The 16474-nt window shown below is 40.9% G+C and overlaps 1 protein-coding gene across 1 annotated transcript in view; it reads right to left on the bottom strand.

Moving 5' to 3' along the window:
• The window catches only part of SLC44A5 (solute carrier family 44 member 5), a 116997-nt gene that overhangs the window by 99636 nt on the left and 887 nt on the right, over nucleotides 1–16474 (bottom strand). The gene's annotated exons all lie outside the window — the stretch shown is intronic.

Raw genomic sequence — 16474 nt, 5'->3', positions numbered from 1 at the left:
TAACCAAAATGTATCTTGCCACTGCTTTTGTAATGCAACTAAAGCAGCAGAGAAAGACAACATAACATGTCGTTGTCATTAAATGTAAGTGTAGCACACAAAAGTATAAGTACATAATTTAATCTTCTTAACAAATATTTAGCTTTCATCCATCTTAGAAAAACGAAAGGTGAGGACACAGGTGAAAAGCAAACCAATCCTGACTGTAAGAGGAAATCATGTACAACACAGTATCCTGCAGGGACAGAGTGAGGGAAAGCAGAGACACATACGGCTTTGCCCTTTATTACACTAATCATGACTGTAAGTTAAACTGCACTAACATCAGGAAGACGTGTTTTAAGATATTGCCCAGCGGTCCTAAGGGTCTGCAAGTGCTCATCAGGCTTGTATGAGAGGATGAGCAGACAGGCAGGACAGTGCAAACATGCTTGAAATGGCCAAAGAAGTACAGCTACACAGACTACAGTCCTACCCTTTCCTCCAGTGCTCCAGAAAGGCTCAAGAGCTCGCACAGTAAGAACAGAAACCACTTCCTCTTTCAGTCTCACTTACTATGCAGGCTAAAAGCAGAATTTTAGCCGTAAACAAGAGAAAAACTGAATCTTTTAAAATACATAGCAGCCTATATTAAGGACCACTGCCATTAAGTTGCCCTTATTTAGTTGGAGAACTATGACTGAGTCATTGTTTTACAGGCAAATTCAATACTTAATAGCAAATTCACTGCAGGATGTCTTCTAAAGATGGTAATTACGAAGCTTTGGTACTGACATATAACTATGATACTTTGCCCTTAAATATGAGAGAAATGGTTAAAGACAACATAGTTTAGTGCAAGTTACAGACTGTTAGGACTAGTCAAATCTAACAGGTTTTCATTCTCACACTGAGTGTAATATTATCATTAACTGATCCTGCTAACTGAACTGACCCAACAGCTTAAAACAAGCCAAAAAACAGGTGACAAAAAACATATTAATCGACCCTCCACATTCCCATCTTCCACACCCCTATGAACTAGGGCAGCATGATGAAGTTTGACAGTTACACACCTTTGAGATGTTTTGGTTTCATTTGAAATTTCTGTCCACAAAGTCAAATTCATCACCAGCTTCATTTTCTGTTAAGAGAACATCACCACCAGGTTCTTGTGGATTTTGGAGGATTCCTCCCTATTCCTCCCTTCTTTCCATACTATGGGCCCTGGCCCAGACCCTGCAAATACTCAAGCACTTGACTACTGTGAGCAGTCTTAATGATCACAGAATCACAGAATATCTCAAGTTGGAAGGGACCCATAAGGATCATCGAGTCCAACTCCCTGCTCCTCACAGGACTGCCTAAAACTAAATCATACGACTAAGAGTGTCGTCCAGATGCTCCTTGAACTCTGACAGGCTTGGTGCCATGACCACTTCCCTGGGGAGCCTGTTCCAGGGACCGACCACACTCTCAGTGAAGACCCTTTTCCTAATGTCCAGTCTGAACTTCCCCTGACGCAGCTTCATTCCATTCCCTCATGTCCTATCGCTGGTCACAGAGAGAGGAGATCAGCACCTCCCCCTCCGCTGCCCCCCATGAGGAAGGTGTAGACTGCAATGAGGGCACCCCTCAGTGATGAGGCCACCCTTCAGCCTTCTCTTCTCCAAGCTGAACAAACCAAGTGACCTCAGCCGCTCCTCCGTAACTCTTGCCCTCAAGGCCTTTCACTATCTTGGTCACCTTCCTCTGGACACACTCTCATAGTCTGATGTCCTTCTTATATTGAGGTGCCCAAAACTGCACACAGTACTCAAGGTGGGGCCGCACCAGTGCAGTGTAGAGTGGGACAATCACCTCCCTCGACCAGCTCGCTATGCTGTGCTTGATGCACCCCAGGACACGGTTGGCCCTTTTGGCTGCCAGGGCACACTGTTGACTCATATTCAACTTGCCATCAAACCAAACCCCCAGATATCTTTCCACAGGGCGGCTCTCCAGCCTCTCATCCCCCAATTTGTACGTGTAACCAGGATTACCCTGTCCCAGGTGGAGAATCCAGCACTTGCTCTTGTTAAATTTCATACGGTTGGTGATTGCCCAGCTCCCTACTCTACCCAGATTTCTCTGTAAGGCCTCTCTACCCTTGAGGGAGTCCATAGTTCCTCCTAATTTAGTACCATCAGCAAACTTACTTAACATACATTCAATTCCAGCCGTCATTTATAAAAACATCAAAGAGCACTGGCCCTAAAATTGAGCCCTGGGGAACGCCACTGGTGACTGGCTGCCAGCCTGATATCACCCCATTTACTATAACTCTTTGAGCCTGACCTGTCAGCCAATTGTTCATCCAACGTATTATGGACTTGTCTAGCTGTGTGCTGGACATTCTGTCCAGAAGGATACTGTGAGAGACAGTATCAAAAGCTTTGCTAAAATCCCAAAACCCCACATATACTGGCTTCCCTTGGTCAACTAGATGGGTGACCTTGTCATAAAATGAAATTAAGTTGGTTAGACAGGACTTTGCCTTTGAGAACCCATGCTGGCTATGACCAATGACTGCATTGTCTCTCAAGTGTTTTTCAATAACTCCCAGAATAACCTTCTCCATAATTTTACCAGGCATTGAAGTGAGACTGACAGGCCTGTAATTACCAGGGTCTTCCTTCTTACCCTTCTTGAAAATTGGGACATGTGCGAGCTTCCAGTCGACTGGGACCTCTCCAGACTCCCATGACCATTGAAAAATAATGGAGAGAGGTCCTGCGATAACATCAGCCAGCTCTTTCAGTACCCTGGGATGAATCCCATTGGGCCCCAGAGCCTTATGCGCATCCAGCTGGAGCAGCAAGTCTTGAACAAGTTCAGGGTTGGCTGGGAGTTTACTATCCTCCCAGTCACAGTCTTCCCACACAGGGCTCTGGGGGTCCCGGGGCCCATCATTGGTGTTGAAGCAGAGGCGAAGAAGGCATTAAACATCTCCACTTTGTCTATGTCTCTATTTGTGAGGTGACCAACCTCATGGACCAATGTTATCTCTGATCCTCCTTTTGCTGTTAACATATTTAAAAAAAAGCCCTTTTGTTGTCCTTCACAGTGCTGGCCAGCTTGAGTGCTAATCGAGCTTTGGCTGCACAAATTTTCTCCCTACAGCGGTGAACAGCATCTCTGTTGTCCTCCTGTGTCACCTGTCCTTGCTTCCAGTATCCATACACTTTCCTTTTCTGCCTAAGTTCTAGAAGAAGATCCCTGCTCAGCCAAGCCGGCCTTCTGCCCCGCTTGCTTGACTTCCCACACTTTGGAATTGCCTGCTCCTGCACTCTTAAGAGATGGCTCTTAAAAAGTGATCAGCAGCCATGGACCCCAACACCTTCAAAAGCAGATTCCCAGGGGACCTTATTAACTAGCTCCTTCAGCAGCCCCAAGTCCGCTCTTGCCATGTCCAGGGCCAAAGTTTTGCTGGCAGTTTTCCTCCTGCTGCCAACTATTTGAAACTCAGCTGCTTTGTGGTCACCGTGACCAAGACAGCCAGCAATCAGCACTTGGCCCACGGGTCCCTCTCTGTTTACAAACAATGGATCTAGGAGGGCACCTTTCCTAGTCGGCTCCCTTAGTACCTGCACCAAGAAGTTATCTCCAACGTGCTTCAGGAATTTCCTGGACCTGTTTGTGTCCACTATATGATGTTCCCAGTTGACATCTGGGAAGTTAAAGTCACCCATAAGGACAAGAGCAGCTGATCCAGAGATATCCCTTAATTCCTTGTAGAATAATTAATCGGTGAATGATAGAATCATAGAACTTTACTACTGAAGGTGCTAACAGCTAAATGGTACAGACAATTGCATGCCAGCACTTGACCCTGCACCCTTGCGTATTTACTTTACTGGTATAGAGTCAGCCACAGAGACCTTACTCATAATACTTGAAATTTTTTTTTTTTTTTAGGTTTTTTTAAGTTTCTTTTAGTTTTTACTAAAATCTCCAAACATGAAGGATTTTTACACAGATCAGGTGTGGCCATTCAAGGGTTGTTTTGCTTTGAATCAGATGCATGCTCTTAACCTCCCAGATAGCTGGCAGGTCCAGCTCAGTGTACCAGAAGCAGAAATATGCTAGTTACCAGAGATCTCCTGGATTACTGATGTGCAAAACAGTGTATCTCTGATTCTTCTCAACCCATGTGCTTACATACATTGTGAGATAAGACACGAAAGGCAGGAGAGACTATGAACTAGATCCAGCATGTCTGTAAGCCCTTATCCTAGGTCAATTCCAGCATCACCTTAGATTGTTCAGTGAGTCCGCTGAAGTTTCCCAACACCCATGTTTATACCTGGACACTATACCAAGTACTAGGATGTTCTAACACTGTTGGAGAGAAGGTATTAACTCCACTTTGATACTTGCATGGATATAAGTTCCCATCTTGACTTGCAAATACAGCTATGTTATGAGCAGTTGCTAGCATCAACAACTGGAAGTCATTCTGCGGGGAGAAAAGAAACACTTCCCCAAATTGCTCCTTTACTGTGTCATCCTTTCTTATTATGTTTTCCTTACACCTTTGAGTGAAATAGAGCATAAATAAACAACATTCATAGGTTTTCTCATATATCTTTTTCTGGCAGTGGTTACAGTGCGCATAACAGGGAAAAGTCTTGGAAAAGAGCTCTTGGCAGCTGGTGGGTTTATTTCCTTCTGCTTGCAAAGCCACACTTCCAGGTGCACTATACAACTTCATTGATAGTTTATGGCTCAGAATTCTAGGGGGGTTGTTTATTTGTTTACTATCCCCAGTTACAGATTCACTTGTTTTGGGGTTGGGTTTTGTTGAGAAACTTTCATTGATTTCTCTTCCTGTTTTGTCTTTCAGTATCCCAAACCACTCATTCACTACCTACAGATTTTTTGATTCCCTTAGTTGAAAGGGAAACCTTTCATTACAAAGAGATCAGAAGAAAAAGCCAGCAGTTTCCATGAGCTGAGCTCTTTTTTTTATTTTCTCTACAATTGCAACATAAGCCTCAAGACAGCTGCCGAGATGGACGTTCTCCCTCAGACTGGAGGACTGGAGTCCCAAAATGGTGGCTAGCCTCAAGCTTGTGGAAAGATGCTGGACTAGTGTTACATACCTCTTGCCACAACACTCAGTCATTTGTGAAGAGCCCATCAGCATAAATTAGCAAGGGTCTACTCCGCATGAACTACACAAATAGAAATACAATGTATGCACATATTAAGTTACTTGCTTTCCAAATGAAATTATGTTTTCATGGCTATAATAATTCTGTTATTGATGTTTTGTCTACGTGTAGTAGGGACCTGGACAGATGTCAGAAAAATGCTAACAAGGAAATATGTATGCATGTACATATTATATACATATTTTCCTAAATACATATATATATGTATCTAAGTACTTTATTATCTCACAAATCCCACTCAAACCTTTAAATTACTTATGGGGGTAAATATTACAAGAGTTCAAGAGTATTGGTCACAGGCACATAGCACTCATTATCATTTTCCTGTTTATAGCAGTTGTCTAGATGCTAGCACAGATATTGCATTGTACTGAAACCAACAAAAAGGCGTATTCACAGATACAGCTCATTGCCTTTTGTCAGATAGAGCAAAGCAACAGCATAGAAACTATTTATCATTCTGCTGGGGGAAAAAAATCTAAAAATAAATACTGTATTTTGCTACACTGTTAGTCAGCTGTGTTTTAGCAACCTGATCACGTCCAAGAAATTCTAACTCTTGTAGAAAAATCTAAGTGATGAAAAAAACAATTAGTTTTACTGTAATATCCCGTACAAATAATCTTAAATAATAAGTACCAGAGCTACTATTCATCATATTCATTTATTTCAAAGTACACTGATTATGAAGGACACTAATTCAGCTACCAGATTTCATGGCACATCAGCTTGTACAAGTCTAGATGCTCTGATGCAATTGGCCCAGCAGGAATCTGTTAACCTGAAAAAGATACTTTCTTCTATATATTACCAGCTGTTCAGAAGAGATAATTAAGCAGAATCCTGGCCCACTCATGTGTTAGAGCTCCTCTTTCTGGTGACACATACTCCTAAGGCAGAAACAGGTTCCCACCCTTATCACATCAGAAGCACACACTAAACTGTATATTTTAATGTATTATCTCCTGGTTTAAGAAACAGGTCCAAGCATGGGACTTCCTGCTGGAGAAGTAACCCACCAAACATCTTTTGAGACCCTTAGTCATTGGTCCTCTTTAGGGAGAGGATCCCTTTAGGCCAAACTTCCTTGTCTTAGCTGTCAGAGGTCAATCAAAGGCACAGTTTCAGGTTTTAGTACCATAAAAGAGCTTTGACTTCAAAATGACTGCTCAACAGTGTACACTCAAGGAGTACGGTCACTGCTGCAGCTCCCTTCAGCACAATCTAGGAGAGAAAGGATGATTTCACTTGTGTGGATCAAGGTTGGAAATGTGCAAATATTGCTGTGTGGCCTTTCCTTAGAAGGAACACTCAGGAGCATCCCATCCCTGCCTATAAAAATTCCCCATAATTTGTATGGGCATGTGAACAGCACTGAATTTCTACATCAGCAGTAGGCTGTATGGGATTATCCCACAAGCTAGAGAGATTTCTTCTTGGCTACCTGGATTTATGGGTGCTTATAGCAGCCCAGCTGCTGTGAAGTGCCACAGCAGATTAATGAGATATGAAAAAAAACCCAAAACCAACCCTGATGTTTCACGTGGATTGCAGCTCTATTATTCAGAATGAGAGGTATGAAGATATTTATATCTATACCTGGATAGAGGTAAATTCCAGAGACTGGAATTCCAGGATCATAAAAGCTTGGTACCAACAAATTCAGACTGAACAATATGGAGGGAAAAAAAAGCAAAAACTTTAAGACAAAGTTTAAATTGCACAGGTCTTTTGTCCAAAATTATACTCAGTTACTGTTGGGATTTGTTGCCTAAGAAAACTTAGATATCGAAGACATCCATCTAACTCTAATGGCTGCCAGGCATTTACTTCCTGTCATCCTAGCAAAAGTAAAACACGGGTTTAAAATAAACCTATTTTTTCCCAATAATTACTTATTAGGCTTGTCACTGCTTTCACACCACCCTCATGGAGTTTACGTCCTCTGTATCACACTACCTGAATGAGACCCCATTAGTTTATCTAAGTCAGCATAGTCCAATGAGTACTATGAACTAGATCTCCTGTCTTGGCTATTTTCTCTATCCAAGAGGAAATAAGGAATGAATTTTTAAGCAATGAATATTGACCCAGGGCAAAACGCTGTCTACTGTGTCTGAACTTGACCAGGAACTGCTACAAGCACTGCAAAAGGTAACAGGGATTGAGTCATCCCACACAAACACTGCTTTTTATTGGGGCTTCTGGCTCTCAAACTTGCTGAGACTCGACCACCTCCCAGAAAAGTGATCATAGAAAATAAAGTTGGAAGGAACTTTGAAAGGTTATTCTGTTTATCTTCTTCCAGGATTTTCTTGGGTACTTCTTCACTGCTTCCTCAACCTATGACTGAAACACCTTCTCCAAAGTCCCAAAGGAATCAGTACAAGTTCAGCAGGAAAAGACCACATGCGAAAACCTAAATGTACAGGCTTGGGTATATGTTGTACAATGCACAGCCATTACATTTTGCTTAGCCTTCACTGTAACAAAACAAGGTTGTTAACAAATTTGGGGATGTGTTTATCTTCATTGTATTAAACAAAGCAGAGTCATATTTCATCAAACACACCTTGTTCCTAACCTCACAGGAAAGCTCTTATGTTTACGTGCTTTAATAGTTCTAAGTCAACTTAATTTATGTTATCCTGCTAGATGTTTCTGTACTATTGTATTAGGCTTATAGTCATTAATGAGACACTGTCTCCTTGACACAACACCCAGATGCTGGGGAAAATTATATACTCACACTAACAGATTTTGTAAATCTGACTGCCTCTGAGCCAGGTACTAGCAATAGGAAAAACAAATAGTAAACATAGTTAAGCAACTGTGAATGTTATGTGTTTTTGCACTTCAAAAGCGAATGCACAGCAAACAAGTTTTTTCACATCCAAGTGAAGATCAATTACTGAATTTACCAAATCACCTCCAGGTTTGTTTTCGCTTGGTTTAACTGTAACAGCAATTTTTCTTCTGACCAGGTGATTATGGCTAATTTGTTTTATTTTTGCTTATCACGATATGGTATGACCATGTTTTTACAGATAATCCTAACAACTAATCAGCCTGTGCAGAATGAGATATTTATGACTGTAACATAAGGATGCAGTGTAGAGAAGTACAGGCCTGATATGACAGGAGAGACCTTGAGAAGTGGAGACACAAGATTGGATGGTAATATAGTGTACAGGCATAGGATGACAAAAGATGGGACACAGGCTTAGCACTGGAGACCTCATGACTACGAACAGCTCACAATGGACAACTAAGAAATAGTGCTGGAGCTGGAAAATGCTGGTTTTCAAGGATAACAAAAGAGAGAGCAAGTATTTAACATCAGTAAAACACACCATATATAGTTAAGTTTGGATATAATTTGAAGTTGTAGGCCAACGAAAAGCAAGGTATAAAAGTATGTTAACAAACATATAAAAAGGCGCCCAAGTGGATCCTAGAGTGAGGAAGAAAAAACCATTAATATCAACATCGTATTCCTCCTGGCAAGGGACTCCAGATGCTGGCAACTCACAGTAACACGCACACACACCGCCAGCACCAGCCTGAAGCCACCAGCCTTAGGACCTGGAGTAGCAATGGAAGGTTCATCCTTCCATTGCTGCTCCAGGTCCTAAGGTAGGTGGCTTCAGGCTGGTGCTGGGGGGCGTGGGGGTGGGGTTACTGTGAGTAACACATGGAAGGATGAACCTTCCATCACTAGGAAAAAGGAAAAGGGGATAGAAACTAAGAAGCATTAATGCAACAATTTTAACTCTATTTAACTGTAACTATTATTGAGACTTTTTTCTGTATAGAAGTACATAGAAGGATGCCCAAAACACAGGCTGTGCAATGACCTCACACCTATAGCACCAGAAGCAGGCACGCAAAGCAGTGACAGCAACAGGTCCTACTGACAGTTCAGTGATCATCAGGCAAGACATGGTAACAGGCCAGGGTCCACCCAGGAATTCCATGTAGCACTTCAGAAACAGGACTAGGGACAGACACCCCTAGGACACAGCTCAGGCAGGAAGCAAAGGCACCAGCCTGAGCTTAAATGGAACCCTTGGTCAGAGGACATGGGTGGAAGCCCTGGGTGAGACTGGTCAGGGCAGTGACAACCTTATTCGTGCTCTCGGCACCCTGATGCAGAGAAATATCAATGGATTCCTGAACAGAAGGATTTACTAACTAACAAAACTACCAAGTTATGGTAAGTGTACTAATTCTAACTCTGCAACAGTTATGCTTCATGTTTCTGTGCAATGTCTCCTTTTTCAGAGCACATAGCCCAAGGAAATAAGAACGCTAAAGGCTTTAAAAATTCCATACACATATGTCAAGCCTTGTTTTGATAATACGGGGAGTTCCACTAAAAGCAGTGGGTTTGAGCTCAGTCTCCTCCTGCATGAAAACTCCATTACACACCCACACTGTCCTGGAGTTTGTATCATGTAGAAACTGCTACAATGCATCTGACAGAGGACTGTGCAAAGGTTAGAGTTAATTTCATTACATCATCGTTAAATTGTATGGTAGCAGAGAGAATTTCCCCTCAACTACGTATTAATATCCTGCTTGTTAAAAGACATAACAAAGTTTATTTAGTCATAAAGAAGCCTAGCTTATTAAACTATTTCTTTCTGGGTAGTGTTCAGTGACAGTCATACCACTCAGCAATAAATAATCAACTGAAGAGTGTATAACTATACATAACAGTTAAGTTAATCTCCTTACTTAAAGATGTTCTGATTGCGTCATCCTTGTTCATGGCTGAGCAATACCTTACTCCCAAGAATGGCTCAGCTTAAGTCAATAAGCTGAAAGAAGTACAATACTCAAGCTTGAAAGGATGATAAATCAGAGCCTGGATGCTTTCACATACTCTAGAATCTTAATTGGACTGGAAACTGTAGTAATTAATTTGGCTCAAGAAATACAAAGAAGTACTAGACCACTAGATGAGCAATTTGTATTGACTAAATCCTACTGGTTTTATTGCCTATTCACTTACTGACCAAACTGTTTCTGGTATGTGGTACTGTCATATTTTAAGAAGATACAACAATAAGTGCTTACTTTATTAATATAAGTAGCTGAGTTGAATTCAATGTATCAAAGGAGATGTTTGTAAATTTAACTGAGCTATTGTTTGCATCTCGTCAATAATCTGTTAAAGACCTCTTGCAAAAACTTAGAATACACCTAGCTTTATAAATCCAAGTCATCCCATAAAAGTCTCCATGATAATCCAAATGAGGAAAAGATGTTTAAACTGTTTCTGAGGTCAGTACATTGTAGGAATCCCATGAAGGTATCACTATCACCGAAGTACCAAAGTAGACACTTCTGAAATACCACAACTGCACAAAAAACTAGGAACGTCCAGTTATCTTTGTAATCAGGGTTTTACCATAATATACAATAAACCACACTGCTGTTCAGAAAGTCTCTATTCTATTGGGTAAATACTCTACATTTTTTTAAAATACCCATTAAGAGAGATAGTCACCATAGTCCACTAAAAATACTGTATGTCTTTAACACTGTCTAGATACATATTTATATTATATCCTATTGCAGTCAATAATGTGCATTTAAAGGCTTCAAAGTACAGATTATGAAAATGTGTATTTAAACAGTTCTGAAATGCATATTTACATAATTGACTGTAATTTATTTAGAAAGCTATTGCAAACCTTTGTGTTCACTCTCACATGGTTCGATAGGGATCTTTATGTTTTTCTCTAATATTGTAATTTAATATGCATAAGAAAATGTTAGGATTATCAGTCCTGTACTTCCTAAAGTTTTGGGGCACAACTTTCTATTGACTTCTTTAGAGATAAATTTAAGTTAAAATGTTGTTAAAATTTAAGTTAAAATCTTACAAAAAGGTAAAATAAAACAAATTTGTACTGCATTTCTAATTCTTTCTTGATACCATACTGATTGTTCAGAGGATTACGATATATACTTTACGTCTTATCTATTCCAAGAAAACAAACTCATTATAAGAATATTCAACATGATCATGAACTTCCTGACTACAAGTAATAAATATGTCATACAGCTCAGAGTATGCAGACACATCTCCACATTAGACACCTGATTTAGAGCCCAATTCTGCTCTAGGAAGAAACGTTCCTCATACTTTGAGATATTAGAAAGCTAGCTCACATACACAGTGTGATGGTCTTGTATGTGTCCCCTACTGCATTCATTTTATGTTTATGAAGTCAAGAGAGAAACAGCAGCCACATAAATGGCCTAAAAATTGCTTTGTCACTTTCACCTCAACCAAAGTACATACTGCAGTATCTTCACTTTTTTCCAACAAGTCACCCTTTTGCAAGTATTGTATTGTGTTTATTAAACCTACTTTTCAATAAATCTACAACATGATTGCATAAACCTTCTGTGTGTGTTTTGTTTATACTTTCCAATAACTTACGATTCCATCACTAACTTCCATTAAATCTGCTAGAAGAGTGGATATGTAAGATAATTTTACATTTTGTGAAAATCAGCAGGAGGCAGAGAAAGACTACCCTGTACATGCCTTGAGGCATGAAAGGTTAAGCAAACACCATATTAGACTGCAGAGATTCAAAGACGGGGGGAGGGGAAGTTACTGTCTAAATGTCCCCCAAAACTTGATTGACTTTGGCAACAAAGTCAATCGGTCACAAGACATGAGCGTAGGAAACTTGGCTTCCTGAGTTCTGGTACTCATGGAGTTTACTTTTTTAATGGAAAAATTTGGAACAGATAATCAAATTCAATTTAATTACCTACTGTTCAGAATCTCATCACAATTTAAAGTCAACACTCCACCTTCTCCTTCATGTAATTACTACCCAGGCAAATTAGAGGGACAGTATAAGAATTTTAGTCATCTAAACAACTTGGGACAATAGGTGCTTGCTACAAATACAAAAGCGGTATACAGATCATAGAATGCTTTGGGTTGGAAGGGATCTTTGAAGATCATCTAGTCCTGCCACAGGCAGGGACATCTTTCACTAGATCAGGTTGCTCAAAGCCACATCCAACCTGACCTTGAACACTTCCAATGATGGGGCATCCACAACTTCTCTGGGAAACCCGTTCCAGCAGCTCATCACCCTCATCGTAAAAAATTTCTTCCTTATGTCCAACCTAAATCTACCCTCTTTCAGTTTAAAACCATTGCCCCTTGTCCTGTCAATACAGGCCTTGGTAAAAAAAAGTCTTTCTGCATCTTTCTTATAAACCCCCTTTATATATTGAAAGGCCGCAACAAGATCTCCCCAGAGTCTTCTTGTCTCCAGGCTGAACAACCCCAACTCTCTCAGTCTTTCTTCATAGGAGAGGTGTTCCATCCCTCTGACCAGTTTTGTGGCCCTCCTCTGGACCCGCTCCAACAGGTCCATGTCTTTCTTGTGCTGGGGGCTCCAGAGCTGGATACAGTACTCCAGGTGGGCTCTCACCAGAGCAGAGTAGAGGGGCAGAATCACCTCCCTCGACCTGCTGGCCACGCTTCTTGTGATGCAGCCCAGGATACGATTGGCCTTCTGGGCTGCGAGCACACATCGCCAGGTCACATCCAATTTTTCATCCACCGGTACCCCCATGTCCTTCTTGGCAGGGCTGCTCTCAAACCATTCATCTCCCAGCCTGCACTGATACTGGGGATTGCCCCAACCCAGGTGCAGGGCCTTGCACTTGGCCTTGTTGAACTTCATGAGGTTTGCACGGGTCCAACTCCTCGAGCCCGTCGAGGCCCCTCTGGATGGCATCCCTTCCCTGTAGCAAATCAACCGCACCACTCAGCTTGGTGGTGTCTGCAAACTTGCTGTGGGTGCACTCGATCCCACTGTCTATTGTTGTTGATGAAGATATTAAATAGCATTGGTCCCAATACATACACCACTCATTGCTGGTTTCCACTTGGATATTGAACTAATGACTGTAACTCTTGGGACAAGGACGTCGTGGAGGACATTACCACAGGACCAGAGAAAAGATGAAGCAGCATGCTAAGAGAGAAGTTTCCCACTCAGAGAGACCTATCTGCAGTAATAAATAACAGGAAACATACTACAAAGTGCTGCTTTTAAAACTCTCTCTCTGTTTTTCTCCCCAGTCCCCTGAATTTATCCCACAGTGAATTGTTTTATCTAAAACCAGGATGTTAGCAAAATCAGACATTGCTGAAATTCTGTACCTAGGTTCAGCAGATGTGCTCAAAGAGTAAATGATTTATCCTACCTAAAACATGCACTGCAAAGCCTAGACAAAGTGGACCAAATTTACACCAGAGGAAGAAAGGTTTAAACCATCTGAATCTGAGTTTCACCTACTTCTGACACTTCCAGGTATATTCAAATGTGAATAAAGTGTTAAATCAAGTTTCAACTTTAATATGAATGTCACCCACTGGTAAGAAAGTTGAACCTCAGAAGGTGAAATGAATTACATAACATGATACACAAGGATTTACCAGCAGGAGCTAAGGAGGCTTTATCTGCAGCAGTGTCACAGCCAATAGCTTCCACATCATATGACACTGCTACGGCTAAATAGCCCATTTTCCTTAGATTGAGGATGTCCTTCCTGCATGGTACATATGTGTAACTGGATGAAATTAAAAAAGGGAAATGCAGGCCAAGCTACAAGAAATAACATATCTTGACAGAAAGTTTCGTAGTTCATCAAAAGCTCTTCCAAGGGAAACAGAAGAACCTCCTCCACTTGGGAAAATAAACAAATAGAATTCTTTTTAGTAAAAAAAGTGACATGATCACTTCACAGCAGTAACTAGGAATCCCAGTTATAGACTCAAGTTTTGGTTGCACCCACTCCTGGCAAAAGAAATCATAGGAAAGTAGTTCTTCCTAGAGAAGATCTAAATATGCAGATATAAAAAAGCAAGCTAGCTAAATTTGAGTTGAAAGTAATAAAATTTGGCACTTCATATACTTCCTCTCAATGATGTTTCTTAAAATAGTGATAAAAGCTTTCTTTAAAGACAACATCATCATCCCTTTGGACTTCAGTGATTTGTAAGCTAACAACTGAACTACAGTTCATTACTATAGGAATTACTTATGGTACAGCCACTGCTAAGAGTCTGATTCTGCAATGAAGTAAAAAAGAATTTTACCATTTATTTCAACAGTCACATGACAGCCTTTACTACTGCAGTTACATGAAAGAAAATACTACTTTGGTTAAAAAATAAAGATCCCATGACCTCAAAAATCAGCTACAATGAGAAAAGGAAATAATGAGTAATTTGCCTCCTTAGCTTGAGTGGCAACCTTCCTGTTGGGAAAGAACTTTGTTTTTTCTCATTTGGAAGTCCCCTGCTAGAGAGAGAGGCCTTGATAAAGTCAATGTCATTGTTCTTGACAAATCCTTCGTGTTTAACCCTTTTTAAGGAAAAACTTGATGTAATTCCTGGAGCCAGCTTACAGCTACCCCAATGAAGACTGAACTTAAGGAACCACTACGAAGCTTGTTTTCGAAGATGAACTTACGATCCTTCTCACACATGCATGAAGACAGACAACGCAGCTAAAAGTGAGAGAGCTTAAGAGGAACAAGCCTCAAAATGCCTATGGGCTTATCAAAACTTTTTACACAGCCATATTCACACTACCAGTCAACCATTCTGTCCGGTACCTTGGGCTTTCCGCAGTCAGTCTAACTCTAATAACCAGTCATCTGATAGGATACTTGTTACCTCAAAGAGAAATCTGAGGTAGTTACAAAGCTGTTCATGGAGCCTAACCCCAGCTGTCAACCATGGGCTTGACTCACCTCTTCCAAAGAATCAGATTAATGCCACAAGTTAAAAGACCAAAACTTTTGAGAAGAATTTGCCTTTGTCATTTATAAATGCTGAAACTCTGAGGAATCCTTGAGATTCCAAGGAGAGAGGTTTAGGACACCTATACCTCTGAAAAATACACCTGTGGGCTAATAAATAACCAGTTACTTGGCAGAAACAACAAAGTCAAGAGAATAACTATTACAGCAACCTAATTTAAAAGGGAAACCATATTGTATATGCTGAATTTGGAAATGCTGCACTTTTGTTAAGTCTTTAGCATTATGTGATCTAACAGGGAGAACAAATCTGAATTCAAAACTTGCTTCCCAATGCAAAACTAGAGCAATTACTCAAGATTTCTGCAAATGTGGTAACACAATACACACTATCACCAACAAAATCCACATATGCAAATGAGATAAAAGGAAGTAAACACACTGATGACATGAAACAGCTAAAATAGCAAAAATTCTAGTCAGAATAATTCTTCAGCACTACAAATTGATTACAGATACATTGCCCTCCTCCCTCAAGTTCAATAACTAAAGGATCACCCTTTTTTACCCGAGTAACATGCTTTGATAAATGAAGTTAAAAAATTATTGTATTATGACAACACTCGGTACTTCCTGTCATTACTTTCTTACCAGAGTGTTCTTGCTTACAAATGGCAAGTGAAGAAGCATACGTAGCACCTATTGAACTCTATTCAAAAGGTATTTTCCCTTCCTGAATACTGTATTCCTGCTCTTCTTTCAGAAGAATATTTCCATGCCTACCTTTCTACCATCAGTGCTGAATATCTATGGTCCTAGGCCTACTCCCTCTGCAGTAACCTGCAAAACCATTTGAATCCCATAGGAGTAGGAACAGGTTCTCTCAGAAGTTAAATAACTACAGACTCGCCTATTTAGATTTCACCTTTGAAACACCCTAATTTCTTTCTGGCCTGTTTTCCCTCCCTAAAGGCTTTTTTTCCTTTTCCTTTTCAGGAGGAAGCCAAGCTGTGAATTTTCCTTTAGCCACATCAAGGTTCAGACCATAGAGGTGAATTATAAAATAGAGTTTTCCAAGTTGTAAACATGCCACACAGCATGCCTGTGATATCAAGGCAAAGGCTGCTTTACCGAGCCATTTTTGCCCATTTACACAACTCAGCCAATTACAGGCAGCCTTTGGGACTCACAGAAAAGAAGCCTTGTTTCTAAGGGGGTTTGCTCATTCTGCAGATCTGTTTTGCCATGGAAATCTCGCGCACATTGGAAGAGGAAATCGGTTTTGTAGCGACACCTTCAAACAGGCTAAGAAGCTTTGCAAACCCCGTGTCCTCTGTCGCAATTATATTAGCTTCCAAGGAGCAATTAAAGCAGAGCTCGGGCACCGGGATGAAGTTCTGCCCCCGGTGACCTTCCCCGACGCGCTAGCTGGCAGGATCCAGTCAGGGAGCGGAGCTCGC

The sequence above is a fragment of the Aptenodytes patagonicus genome, chromosome 5 (assembly GCF_965638725.1).
Source record: "Aptenodytes patagonicus chromosome 5, bAptPat1.pri.cur, whole genome shotgun sequence".
NCBI classification, from domain to species: Eukaryota; Metazoa; Chordata; class Aves; order Sphenisciformes; family Spheniscidae; genus Aptenodytes; species Aptenodytes patagonicus.
This window is presented reverse-complemented; position numbering and strand designations above follow the sequence as displayed.